Below are 13,866 nucleotides of genomic sequence, written 5' to 3' on the forward strand. Positions count from 1 at the left end.
ACAGAAGTGAGCAAAATACACACAGCAAGACGCAAACAGCCTTCCTGGGTGCCCTGTGGCTGAAATCAGAAAGCAGATCTTTTCTACTTGGCCGTGATGGCCTTGACTCACCCTGAACTCAGCTGCAGGGAGCAGTCCGGAGCGAGGTGCCTTACTGAGCCAGCGAAGAGCACTAGACACTTGCCTGTTGCTTGCTAATTTAGATCCTTCAAAATACCTCAGCCTACTGGTCAAAGTTGAAACTGTCTCCATAGAAACAATCAGCTCCTCCTTTTTTTTTTTTTTTTAAGTTCTCAGGGGCAGGGTTATCAGCCCATGCTTCCACAGGCTCTGGGCAAAGGCTCAGGTTAGCTGGCATGCCTTTCAATCCAAGTGTTTCATAGTGGAGTCTTTCATTTCATCACATAGGTCTGGTTTCTATGCCTCTTCCCTGGACTTCTCTCAACTCCTAGCTCTCCTTTGCTTCACTTCCTTCCCTATCTCCTCCCCTAAGTCAGTAGTCTGTTAGGAAGCACATTTTTGTTGGTTTCTAGGAAGATGAGTCCCAGATATCCATCTTCAGAGTGGTGTGGTTTTCAGACTCATCTGGAGAGTCAGTTAAACACAGACTCAGGGCCCTTTACCTGGAGATTCTGACTTGATAGGTTTGGGGTAAGTTTCTGGGATCTGTACTTTTAACAACAGATTCTAAAACACAGCCCGGTTTGCAAACTACTCTTCCAAGGGAGGGCTGAAGCCCTCTCCATGCAAAAATGCCTCCTCAGGACAAGAATCTCTGATGTCCGTTCCACCGTTAATCCTATCAGTCAGTGTCTATTGTCAAAATGTACAAATGAACCAAACTGCAGACTGCAGACTGTGCCTCCAGGTTGTGAGTTCCTTGAGGGAGGGTACCACACCTTCTAATTTTTGCATCTCTTGCAGCCAGTGAAGTGTACCTAGCCTCTGGAATCAGAGAACCATGATTGGAACCCTGATTCCTTTACATCTGTCATTGTGATTGACATCAGAAAAATTGCTGACCTTTCCTTGGACTTCAGCTTTCTAACTTGTGAAATGTGAATGGTACGATAAAATATATTAAAAGTGAAATGTAAGCCTTGAGGAGAAGGGGTCAATATTGGGAGTCATGTGCAAACTGGAACATCTGGAACAAGAGGAGGCTGTTTTGGCACACAGCTCTTACACTGGATGAGAGGTACCTTGGTAGGAGAGCAAAGCTCAGTGCTAAGTGACTAATTCCCAGGACTAGATCCAAGGATGGGGGTTGACTGGGGAGAAACACCCAGAAATAGAGTGCTGTGCTGTTCTGTTTTTACTCAGACTCCAAGAGAAGCACAGAGACTTCCCCGGTAGTCCAGTGGCTAAGATTTCGCCTTCCAATGTAGGGTATGCTGGTTTGATCCCTGATCAGGGAATGACAATCCCACATGCCTCGGAGTATGGCCAAAAATAAATAAATAAATAAGAGAAGCACAAGAAACAGGGCTCCAGTTGCTCTTGTTGTTGTTCAGACACCAATTCAAAGCCGACTCTTTGCGACCCCATGGACTACCATGCCAGGCTCCCCTGTCCTTCACTGTCTCCCGGAGTTTGCTCAGATTCATGTCCATTGGGTTGGTAATGCCATCTAACCATCTCATCCTCTGCCTCCCCCTTCTTCTTTGACCTTCAATCTTTTCCAGTATCAGGGTCTTTTCCAAGGAGTCAGCTCTTTGCATTAGGTGGCCAAAATATTGCCCATATTTGCATGAAATATTCCCTTGATATTTCCAGTTTTCTTGAAGAGATCTCTAGTCTTTCTCATTCTATTGTTTTCCTCTATTTCTTTGCATTATTCATTAAGAAAGCCTTCTTTTATCTCTCCTTGCTATTCTCTGGAACTCTTCATTCAGTCAAGTATATTTTTCCCTTGTCTTTTGCTTCTCTTTTTTCCTCAGCTACTTGTAAGTCCTCTTCAGACAACCACTTTGCCCTCTTGCATTTCTTTTTCTTTGGGATGGTTTTGGTCACTGCCTCCTGTACAATGTTATGAGCCTCTATCCATAGTTCTTCAGACACTGTCTACCAGATTTAATCCCTTGAATCTATTCATCACCTTCACTGTATAATCATAAGGGTTTTGATTTAGGTCATAGGTGAATAGCCTAGTGATTTTCCCTACTTTCTTCAATTTAAGCCTGAATTTTGCAATAAGAAGCTCATAATTTGAGCCATGGGGTTTCCCTCATAGCTCAGTCAGTAAAGAACCTGCCTGCAATACAGGAGACTTGGGTTTGATTCCTGGGTCAGGAAGATCCCCTGGAGAAGGAAATGGCAACACATTCCAGTATTCTTGCCTGGAGAATCCCACGGACAGAGGAGCCTGGTGGGCTACAGTCCATGAGGTCACAAGAGTCGGACACAACTGAGTGACTTTCACTACTACTACTTCACTAATATGAGCCAGAGTCAGCTCCAGATCGTCTTGTCTGTTTGCTGACTGTATAGAGTTTCTCCATCTTCAGCTGCAAAGAGTATAATAATTTCAGTATTGACCATCTGGTAATGTCTATATGTAGACCCATTTCTTGTGTTTTTGGAAGAGGGTGTTTGCTATGACCAGTGGATTCTCTTGACAAAACTCTGTTATCCTCTGCCCTGCTTCATTTTATAAGCACAGCCAAACTTGCCTGTTATTCCAGGTATCCCTTGACTTTCTACTTTTGCATTCCAATCCCCTACAATGAAAATGACATTTTTTTTAATGTTAGTTCTACAAGGTGTTATAGGTCTTCATTGAACCAGAGCTTCTTTGGCATCAGTTGGGGCATAGACATGTATTACTGTGATGATGAATGGTTTGCCTGGAAACAAATCATTCTGTCGTTTTTGAGGTTGCACCCACGTACTGCATTTTGGATTCTTGTTGACTATGAGGGCTACCCAACAAAGATCTGTCTAGTCAAAGTTTTGCTTTTTCCAGTAGTCGTGTATAGATGTGAGAGTTGGACTATAAAGAAAGGTGAGTGCTGAAGAATTGATGCTTTTGAACTGTGGTGTTGGAGAAGACTGGAGAGTCCCTTGGACAGCAAGGAGATCCAACCAGTCCATCCTAAGGAATATTCATTGGAAGGACTGATGCTGAAGCTGAAACTCCAATACTCTGGCCACCTGATGTGAAGAACTAATTCATTGGAAAAGACGCTGATGCTGGAAATAATCGAAGGCGGGAGGAAACGGGGACAACAGAGGATGAGATGGTTGGATGGCATCACTGACTCTATGGACATGAGTGTGAGTAAGCTCCGGGACTTGGTGATGGACAGGGAAGCCTGGTGTGCTGCAGTTCACGGGACTGCAAAGAGTCAGGCATAACTGAGTGACTAAACTGAACTGAACTGAACATTTCTTCTAAGGAATTCTTGTCCACAGCAGTAGATATAATGGTCTTCTGAATTAAATTCATCCATTTTAGTCCATTGATTCCTAAGATATCAGTGTTCAGTCATACCATCTGCTTGACCATGTCCAATTTACATTGATTCATGAACCTAACATTCCAGGTTCCTATGCAATATTGCTCTTTACAACATGCTACTTTCCTTTCACCACCAGACACATCCACAACTGAGCATTCTTTCCATTTTGACCCAGCCACTTCATTCTTTCTGGAGCTATTAGTAATTGCCCTGCGCTATTCCCAGTAGTTTACTGAACACCTTCTGACCTGGGGGGCTCATCTTCTGGTATCATATCTTTTTGCCCTTTCATATTGTTTATGGATTTCTTGAGGCAAGAATACTGGAGTGGTTTGCCATTCCCTCCTTCATTGGACTGCATTTTTTCAAAGCTCTCCACTATGACCTGTCTGTCCTGGTTGGCCCTACATGACATGACTCATAGCTTCACTGAGTTATACAAGCCCCTTCACCACACATGGCTGTGATCCATGAAGTGGACCAGAGATTGAGGTATTGGAGGTCTGGAGATGGATAGAGGTGATGGTAGCACAACAGTGTGAATGTGCTTAAAGCCACTGTATAATTCAGCATATATTCATCTAAAAATGCTTAAAATGGTAAATTTTATGTTTTATCTATATGCCACAATAAGAAAAAAGCCAGGACCTTCTATAAAGTTTTACTTATATTATTTAAAAAATTAAATAAAATTAATTTCTGTTTTAACTCTAGCAATATTAATATGCCAGAATTGGAGGGATTTTTTGTTTTACTGTATTTTTTAGATTTTATCATATAGTTTAATTTAGTCTTAAATGTTTCTAGTTCTTCTGATCTGTAAAATGCCAAATATATGTATATGTGTATATATACATATGAAAGTGAAAGTGAAAGTGACTCAGTCATCTCCGACTCTTTGCAACCACATGGACTATACAGTCTATGGAATTCTCCAGGCCAGAATACTAGAGTGGGGAGCCATTCTCTTTTCCACGGGAACTTCCCATCCCAGGGATCGAACCCAGGTCTCCCGCATTGCAGGTGGACTCTTTACCAACTGAGCCACCAGGGAAGCCCTTTATATATATGCATGTGTGTGTGTGTGTGTATGTGTGTGTGTGTGTATACATGCATACATATATATGAAGAACCTGTTTGGGTTGAAAATATCTACAATAATATAGACAAGATGCAATATACTAAGTATCAATAAAAATCCAGGATGTATTAAAAAAAATTACCAGGAAAAATGTAATACCCCGGATAGAGCAACTAGCTTTTAAAAAGAGATAATTTCTGTCCTAATTAAACTACTATAGGAAAGAAGGAAAATTTTTGAATTCTTTTTATGAAATAAGTACAAAATTGATATAATAACTGATCCCCCAAAAGAACCCACAAAAAAATGTTTGATCTTATTTAATGTTAGAATTGGGGTTAGATCTTAGTTCCTCACCAGGGAGCAAACCTGCATCTCCTGCAATAAAAGCATAGAGTCTTAACCACAGGACCACCAGGAAAGTTCCTAGAGAGGTACTCTGACTGGCCAGGTCTGGGAAATGTGAAAATTTCTATGAGTGAGAGAGGAAGGAGGCTAACAGCCCCACTCATTATGAATGGAATATTTTTACTCTAAACAGAAGGTATCAAAAGCAGAGAAAATAGAGAGTTTAGGCAGCTAAAAGTGAAGTGTCCCCACGTCACTTCTATGATTCTATACTGGCTCCCCATCATACCTACAAAATGATTCAGAATACTTTCCTACTGATTCATCATCACCTTGATTGTCCATCATGTAAAAATTATATGAAATGAGAATTTCAGTGTCATAAAATTTAATTGAAACATGGATACAATCATCCATTACATCCTATCTAAGGCTGCTTTTATGCCATAACAGCAGGACTGAATAATAGTGACAGAGACCTTATGGCCTACAAAGTAAAAAATATTTACTATCTAGTACTTTGCTAGAAAGAGTCTTATTGTTGTTCAGTTGCTAAGTCATGTCCAACTCTTTGCAACTCCATGAACTGCAGCATGCCAGGCTTCCCTGTCCTTCACTATCTCCTAGAGTCTGCTTAAACTCATGTTCATTGATTCAGTGATGCCATCCAGTCATGTCATCCTCTGTTGCCCGCTTCTCTGCTGGCCCCCAATCTGGAAGCACATAATCCACACCATCCTAACCATCAAAACTACTTTCCTAAACTTAAATTCTGTGAATCTTAGATTACTCCTCTTGAAAAATGCTGTACATGTTTAGACACATAAAAATATTTTTTTAGCTAGCTTTTGTTGAATTATTGATTGTAGGCTGATTCAACGTTACCTCCATACCTGCTCCCATATTGTCTTAATATATTTTTTACTCACGTCTAGTTTTCCAAACCAGTGAAGTAACCATGAGCATATTTTTTTCCTTCTTTTTAAAAATACTTATTTGGCAGCTCTGGGACTTAGTTGCAGCATGTGGGATCTTCAGTCTTCGCTGTGGCATGTACGATCTTTCTACTTGCAGCATGCAGACTCTTAGTTGCAGCATGTGGGATCTTCAGTCTTTGCTGTCACATGTACGATCTTTCTACTTGCAGCATGCAAACTCTTAGTTGCAGCATGTGAGATCTTCAGTCTTTGCTGTCACATGTATGATCTTTCTACTTGCAGCATGCAAACTCTTAGTTGCAGCATGTGGGATCTAGTTCCCTGACCAGGGAATGAATGTAGGCACCTTGCACTGGGAGCATGGAGTCTCAGTCACTGGACCACCAGGGAAGTCCCATGAGCATATTTTCAAATATGAGAAAACTAAGCATATTTTTTAATTTATTTTATTCAAGTATAGTTGATTTACAATGTTGTGTTAAAAAGTACATTATTTTGGGTTTTAAGAAATTCATTTGTCAGCATCTGGTTCTATTGTTTCATGAAAATCAAGTGAAGATCTGGTAAAGCATCCTATTCCTTCTCTGTTTCTAGGAATATATGCTCTTCTCAGAGATGACTGGTCACAACTGGAATAAGGTGTTTCCTGAGAAAATTCTGGATTTCCTTCCAAGAATGTTTGTGTTCAGCTGCATGTGGGAAAAGGAATCTCCTCCTTGGTGCATGGAGAAGTGGAGATTAGAGATCCTGGAGGCACAGCACAGGGAGGTGGAGGGGGAGAGGCTGTATCAGGTGGCCCACTCAAAGTAAGACAGCAGAGTCCGGTTGTTCCTCCCACATCTCCTCAGCTGTTCTGTGCTTGCTCTGCATATGCTTTCCCTACTGACATTCTTATCTTCTTCTCCCACAATGAAGAGAAAATGCCCCTGGGTCTTTTCAGTGGGGAGAAAAGAAGTCTCACTGCCTTCAGCTCTAGTTTCCTCAAATATGTGCTTACTAAACCTTACTAATCCTAAGGCACTGATGGATAGTAGAGGAGGAGAGAATGGAAAGGGCTGATTTATCTGATCATGATATATCTGTGGAATGTCAAGAGTAAAGTTGGGCTCATTAATAAGCACAGTGGCTGTGACTTGTTTTAGGTGAATAGCCATGGAGAGGCCAATCTCTGCTCCTTTCATATGGAGTCTACCCCAATGCCTGGCCCAAGGACCTGTAAAAAAAATAATACAGAAACCTCAAATAAATATTAATACAACTTGGAAACCAGTGCGGGAAGCTCTCATTTCTGCAACAATGGCAAAACCCAACAAGTAGAAAGGCTCCTCTTCTTTCCAGCAAGGACTCAGTCAATGAAAAGTCTTGGGTTCTTTGCTCACTGTAAGCCCTCCCATCTTCCTTTTCCCCTCCAGGAAATCCTTCCCTTGCTGTGCAGGGTCTTGCATGTGGTTCACCATGGTTCTGGACCCCAACTTGCAATTTCTGCTGATCCTGAATAACCTCATCTTTGCTGGAAAAGCATCTGGCATCCTATTTGTTTTAGGTCAACATTTGGTGGCCCATACAAGGACCAGAGGGCTTCTCTGGTGGCTCAGTGATAAAGAATCTGCCTGCAATGCAAGAGACCTGGGTTCCATCTCTGGGTCAGAAAGATCCCCTGGAGAAGGAAATGGCAATCTGGGAAATCCCATGGACAGAGGAGCCTGGCAGGCTACAGTCCATAGGGACACGACTTAGCGACTAACCCACCACCACAAGGACCGGAGGAAACCCCCAAAGACTCTAGGGCTAATGAGCAAAGAGGTGAGGTATCCACAGTTGAGCCCTTTATTGCTCATTCCTTTTCTCACTGACCCTGTACATCTTTCTCCTGATTCAAGCCTTTGTAGTCTGGGGACTAAGAATGCTGTCTGCCACATCAGTAAAAAAAGGATGTGGTGGCCATCAGCCACTACAGCTCCTCCTCCGACAGAGAACCCCGAGGGAACTCAGGATGGAAACAAACAGGATGCTGGTCCTAGATAGGTGATGTGTATATCAAAGGAATGATTTCAGTGAACCCAGATTCTTGTATCTTCCTATACATAGAAAAGTACAAATTCATTAATTTGAGATGACTGGTTTTCTTTAATAGATAGTAATCTTTTGATCACTAAAACCTGGCTTACAAAAACCTGGTTTTTGTTGAAAAGCTCTTACATATCCTGGCTTCTCCCTTACCTCTAGAGAGCAGTCCCACAGAGCTATCTGAGAAGCTGCCCCCTCGGCTTAAAGGTCCTCAGTTTGTCCACCAAATAAAACATGATTCTCAACTTTCAGATTGTGCTTTGCTTTTCTTTTTTTCAGTTGACTCCTCTTTGTACTTGAAGCTCTTCGGGTTGTATTAGGGATCTGTTTTTAGGTTTCACTCTTTCTGGTCACAGCCTTGTTCTGTATGCAAGTACTCTTTTGGCAGTTCAATCTTATTCTGAGATCAGACTGCTTCAACTGAAATTGGCTGAGAAGCTGTCAGCCCAGGTCCTTCAGGTACAAGGGTTGTGTCACTGAAACTGAGTCAGCTCACTGAAACTGAGCCATCAGCCTATACCTTTGGAATGGGCGCAGTTTCATAGGAACTAGATGAGAAGCCTTCGGCCTGGCTCCTCCAGGACCAAGCTGTTCCCCCAGCACTGGCTGGTATTAGGCCTACAGACAGTTTGAGCTGCAAGCTGTTAAAACTGAGCTGTTTGAGATAAAAATTGTTTAAGCTGTTGGAAAATTATTCTTTTATTCTAGAGAAAAAGTCTCTGAGAAATGGTATCCTAGTTATTTATATATTTTGAGGGCACCCCCCCACACACACACACTGAGATTCTAGTCAATGTTATGTTTAAAACCTTTATTTTTCCTCATGCTAATGGACTAACCTAACCAAAGGCAATTCAGAATATCAATGGCCATTATGGGTAACTTTTGAAATTCCTAAATTTAATTTTCTTAAAAGAAACTGGAATACAATAGTGCAAAAATCTTCAGAATTGAATGAAATGCCTATTTTGATTGGTATTTTGGGAAGATGGCATAAATTTTAGATATTGCATCCAAACAAGAAAATTAAAACATAACATACTCCCTGTTAGAGCTGGGCCCTCCCTATGTGCAGTTTACATCTGCATTAACCAGACCTCCTCAAGGCAAGAATGCCCACTTGACTGTAAAAATTAACCTTTTCCCTTTTTCATATACCAGTAATGTTACTCCTTAAAAGATAACATTCCTTTCCTAGTCCTAGAAGAGATCGTGGTGACCCATTGCTAGCTTTGTATAATGCTTGTCTGGACTGTGTATCTCTGATGAATTTTACATAAAATATCAATGTGCCATTTTGATGTATGATCCTTTGTTTCAAGAATGTATGTAACTGGGGCTTTGATTTCTAAACAAGCAGAACAGTCCTCAGACCTTTCAGAAAGACTGTCTCCTGGGTTATAATCCTTAGGTTGGCTTCAGTAAAATTCTCTATTTCTCCTGAAGATCAACTGTTGATTAATTTTTCATCCATAGAGTCTTCCCAACATTATCAGGAGTCTAAAACTGCCTTTCTGAAAAATAAGATTTTAAGATTAACCAAGGCAAATGAATTATTTTAAAAAGATAAAATGATGCCTGAAACCTCAGGCTCTTCATTGGCTCCTTTGTCTCAGACTCTGACTCTGATGGGGGCTTCCCAGGTGGTGCTAGTGGTAAAATACCCATCTGCCAATGCAGGAGACGTAAACATGCAGGCTCAATCCCTGGGTGGGGAAGATCCCCTGGAGGAGGGTACAGCAACCCTCTCCAGTATTCTTCTTGCCTGGAGAATCCCATGGACAGAGGAGCATGGCAGGCTATAGCCCATGGGGTCACAAAGAGTCAGACTTGACTAAAGCGACATAGCATGCACAGAAACTGCTCCTGATGCCATCTTGTCTCCCTCCCTCACCTCCTCATGCCCAGGCTCTGCCCTAGGCACCATCTCCCTTCCTTCCTTTGATGCCACCTACATTGCCTCTATACCCTCAATTTTTCTATACTAATTCTCTCACTTAATTTTCTGTTTGCCTGAAACCCTCCCCACCTTTTCCCTCTAAACTTATCAAAGCTAAGTTCAGTTCAGTCACTCAGTTGTGTCTGAGACCCCATGGACTGCAGCATGCCTGGCTTTCCTGTCCATCACCGACTCCCGGAGCTTGCTCAAACTCATGTCCATCAAGTTGGTGAAGCCATCCAACCATCTTATCCTTTGTCGTCCCCTTCTCCTCCTGTCTTCAATCTTTCCCAGCATCAGGGTCTTTTCCAATGAGTCAGTTCTTTGCATCAGGTGGCCAAAGTATTGGAGTTTCAGCTTCAGCATCAGTCCTTCCAGTGAATATTAAGGACTGATTTCCTTTAGGATTGAATGGTTTGATCTCCTTGCTGTTCAAGGACCTGGTGTCTGGGAAGGGAAACATCTTCCAGGGAGTGTTAATATGGATGTCGTAAGAAAGGAGTCGTTTATCAAAGCTAGTCCCTTTAAAACTAAGCCTTCTGAGGATGCAGAGCCTTAATTTATATTTCCTGAACTAAAGCTGAACTGTGAGCCATAGTCAAAGATTTTCCCAAAATAACTGAAGATCCTCACAAATTTTGTGAAAAATTTAACATCGTTATTCAAACTTGTCAACCTGGTTTTTCTAACTTACACCTGCTAGTTTCACATGCTTGTCAGTAAAGGCCAAGCCCAGGATTAGATGAAAATCCCCCAATGGGAAAATCCTGAAATTTCCCTCTGATGGAGACAATTTTCAAACATTGAGGCATGGGGAAGTAATTTTGGCTTATACACAGCAGCCTGAACTTTGTGTGAATTAGAACAGCTTGTTATACACACACAGCACATCTGCTTTAACCATCAAGCTAAAGAATGTCTGTTTTGAAGATAAGGGGGAAAACTCCCTTCTTACGACATCTATATTAACACTCCCTGGAAGATGTTTCCCTTCCCAGACACCAGGTCCTACTGTCTCACTCTATATATACTAAATCTGTCTATTTTGGAAACTTGAAGGAATATACCCCCGTCATGTTTGATGTATGTTCTTTGTTCTGATAAAGTATATAACTATGCTAAAAACCATTTTTCAACCAAGCAGTTTCTCAGAGTAACCTGAGAGGTTGTCTCCTGGGTTATAGTCCTCAGTTTGGCTCAAACAAAACTCTTTTCTGTTCCTATTACAACTAGTTTATTGATTATTTCCATCAACACCTAAGATTACAACACAGAGACCAACATACTAACTTATATGATCAAGTTTGGGCAATTGCTAGGTGACTTTTTCAAAGTCTGTTGATTGGAACAAAATTCAGACTTTTACATGAAAACTTGATGAATCTGCTCATGACTATAAAAATCAACTTCAGATTATTTTAAAAGAAAACTCTGATCTTTTAGAGTTTGATTCCACCCAGATAGCTTTTAACTTTATGTTTGTTAATGGACTAAACCAGAACATTTCCTTTCTAGTAAAAAGAACCGAGATGCAATGGGAAACTGGAATTTTCCACTCCAGAGTTTAGTTAATCCAGCAAACTCTCTCTCTCACACCTTAAATGAGTCACCAAAATGAAAGACCACCGAAATTCTTAAACTCCAGCAAATGACAGTCCCTAAATGAGAACCAAGGAGAAGGCAACGGCAACCCACTCTAGTACTCTTGCCTGGAAAATCCCACGGACAGAGGAGCCTGGTAGGCTGCAGTCCGTGGGGTCGCTAGGAGTCAGACACGACTAAGCGACTTCACTTTCACTTTTCACTTTCATGCATTGGAGAAGGAAATGGCAACCCACTCCAGTATTCTTGCCTGGAGAATCCCAGGGACAGGGGAGCCTGATGGGCTGCCGTCTATGGGGTCACACAGAGTTGGACACAACTAAAGTGACTTAGCAGCAGCAGCAGCAAATGAGAACCAAAACCCTCCTAGTTTTAAACACCTTCTGCCCTCTAACCAGTCTTTCCAGTGTTTTCCCAGTTCTCAATAATAGGGTTTGGGAGGTACTACAGGGGCTCTTTCCCACCTTCCCTCTTAATAGAATGGGAGAAACATTTCCTCAGACTGAGGATGTTCTAAGTAACACCAGAACCACAATCTCGGTGTTCAGCACCACTACTGTAAAGTAGTCCCTGCCTCGGAGTACTAAAACAATTCAAATATGGGATCTCTAGTGAACCCCAAAGAGCTTCCTGTCTCTGAACCTATTCCCTTTTGTTTAGGCCCTTTGAGAGATACATACCCTTTTCTCCTTAGCTCCTCTGCCCTTACCCATTTATTAGGTCGAGACTTCTTAGATAAGTATCATGCCAGAATTTCTTTATCCCAAAAAGGAAAAATAATTCTAGCATTTGACAGTAGTCATCAAAGTAACCAATCACATAAATTAAATGACGCTTTGACATCTTTTCATTGTTTCAGCTCTAAGTCCTAAGCTGATTCTCAAAACACTGATTATTTGTTCTATTGAATTAGCTACCAATTTCCTATGGACAAAAATCTGTAACTGACACTGGCAAAATTTACAGCACACCTCCCATCATGATTCAGATAGGTCCTTCAAAACCTCTTTCTGGAATTAATCAATACCTTTTAAGTAAAGAAGCTTCTAATGGAAGACTGCAAGTCTCAAGACCTCATTATCCCTTGTACTAGCCTTTCTTATATTTCTACTTGACCTGTCACAAAACCTAGGACCCAGGATGGATGTTTACCCAGAATCTCCAGGTAATAAACCACACATCCCTCAATGCCCTGTTGTTCCTAACTCTTATATGTTACTAATATCCACTGTCACTAGAAGTAAACTCTTTACCATAATTGATTTATGCAGTGCATTCTCTAGTAATCCTGTTGATGAAGCCAGCCATTAAATTTTGCCTTTATTTGGAAAGAAAAATAATTCACCTGGACACTAATGCCTCAGGTTTTATTAAGAGTCCTTATTTCTCAATTCCTGAAAGCTGGTCTGGATGACAGAATATGTGGATGATTTGCTTCTTTGCTCTTCTTCTCAAGCCTCCTCAGGGAAAGACAGCATACACTTGCTAAAGTATTAGCTTCAAAAGGACATAAAGCCACCAAAATTTCAAAGGAAAATTGTAGTTTGTCCAAACCCAGGTTGATATTTAGGGCATCTGATATCAGAACAAGGACTACACCTAGATCCAGATAGACTTTATAGTGTCCAGAGTTTCTCCAAACCCAAAACTAAACACCATCTGTGACATTTTCTTGCGATAGTTGGTTATGCTGAAATTAGATTCCAAATTTCTCTTATGGCCAAATCTCTTTGTGTTTTATTCAAGAATAACAACCCCAGCCCAATTTAAGTGGAAAAACCAAAGGACATAGCTTCTAAGGCCTTAAAGAAGAGCTTGATGAACTCACCTGCCCTTGGGCATTCCAATTATCAAATTCCCCTTTATCTTTTTTGAAAAGAAAGGAGATGCCCTTGGGGTACTCACCCCAAAACACAAGGACCACCACTGACCCATAGGGTGTTCTAGCTAGCAGCTGGATCCTGTGACATGGGGATACCTGCCTTGCCTTAGAGTGATTCAGTTCAGTTCAGTCACTAAGTCATGTCTGACTCTTTGCGATCCCATGGATTGCAGCACTGCAGGCTTCCCAGTCCATCATCAACTCCTGGAGTTCACACAAACTCATGTCCATTGAGTGGGTGATGCCATCCAACCATCTCATTCTCCATCGTCACCTTCTCCTCCCGCTTTCAATCTTTCTCAGCATCAGGGTCTTTTGAAATAAGTCAGTTCTTCACATAGGTGGGCAAAGTATTGGAGTTTCAGCTTCAGCATCAGTCCTTCCAATGAATATTCAGGATTGATTTCCTTTAGGAGGGACTGGTTGGACCTCTCTGCTGTCCAAAGGACTCTCAAGAGTCTTCTCCAATACCATAATTCAAAAGCATCAATTCTTTAGCACTCAGCCTTCTTTACAGTCCAACTCTGACATCCAAACATGACTACTGG

The 13,866-nt window shown here is 41.5% G+C and overlaps 1 pseudogene; it reads right to left on the reverse strand.

The window, feature by feature from the left end:
• Positions 1-6,437: 6,437 nt before the first annotated feature.
• The window catches only part of LOC145516510 (bile acid-CoA:amino acid N-acyltransferase-like), a 28,378-nt pseudogene continuing 20,949 nt past the window's right edge, over positions 6,438-13,866 (reverse strand).

This window comes from Giraffa tippelskirchi, chromosome 1 (assembly GCF_054371585.1).
Source record: "Giraffa tippelskirchi isolate mGirTip1 chromosome 1, T2T-mGirTip1v1.2.pri, whole genome shotgun sequence".
Taxonomy (NCBI): Eukaryota; Metazoa; Chordata; class Mammalia; order Artiodactyla; family Giraffidae; genus Giraffa; species Giraffa tippelskirchi.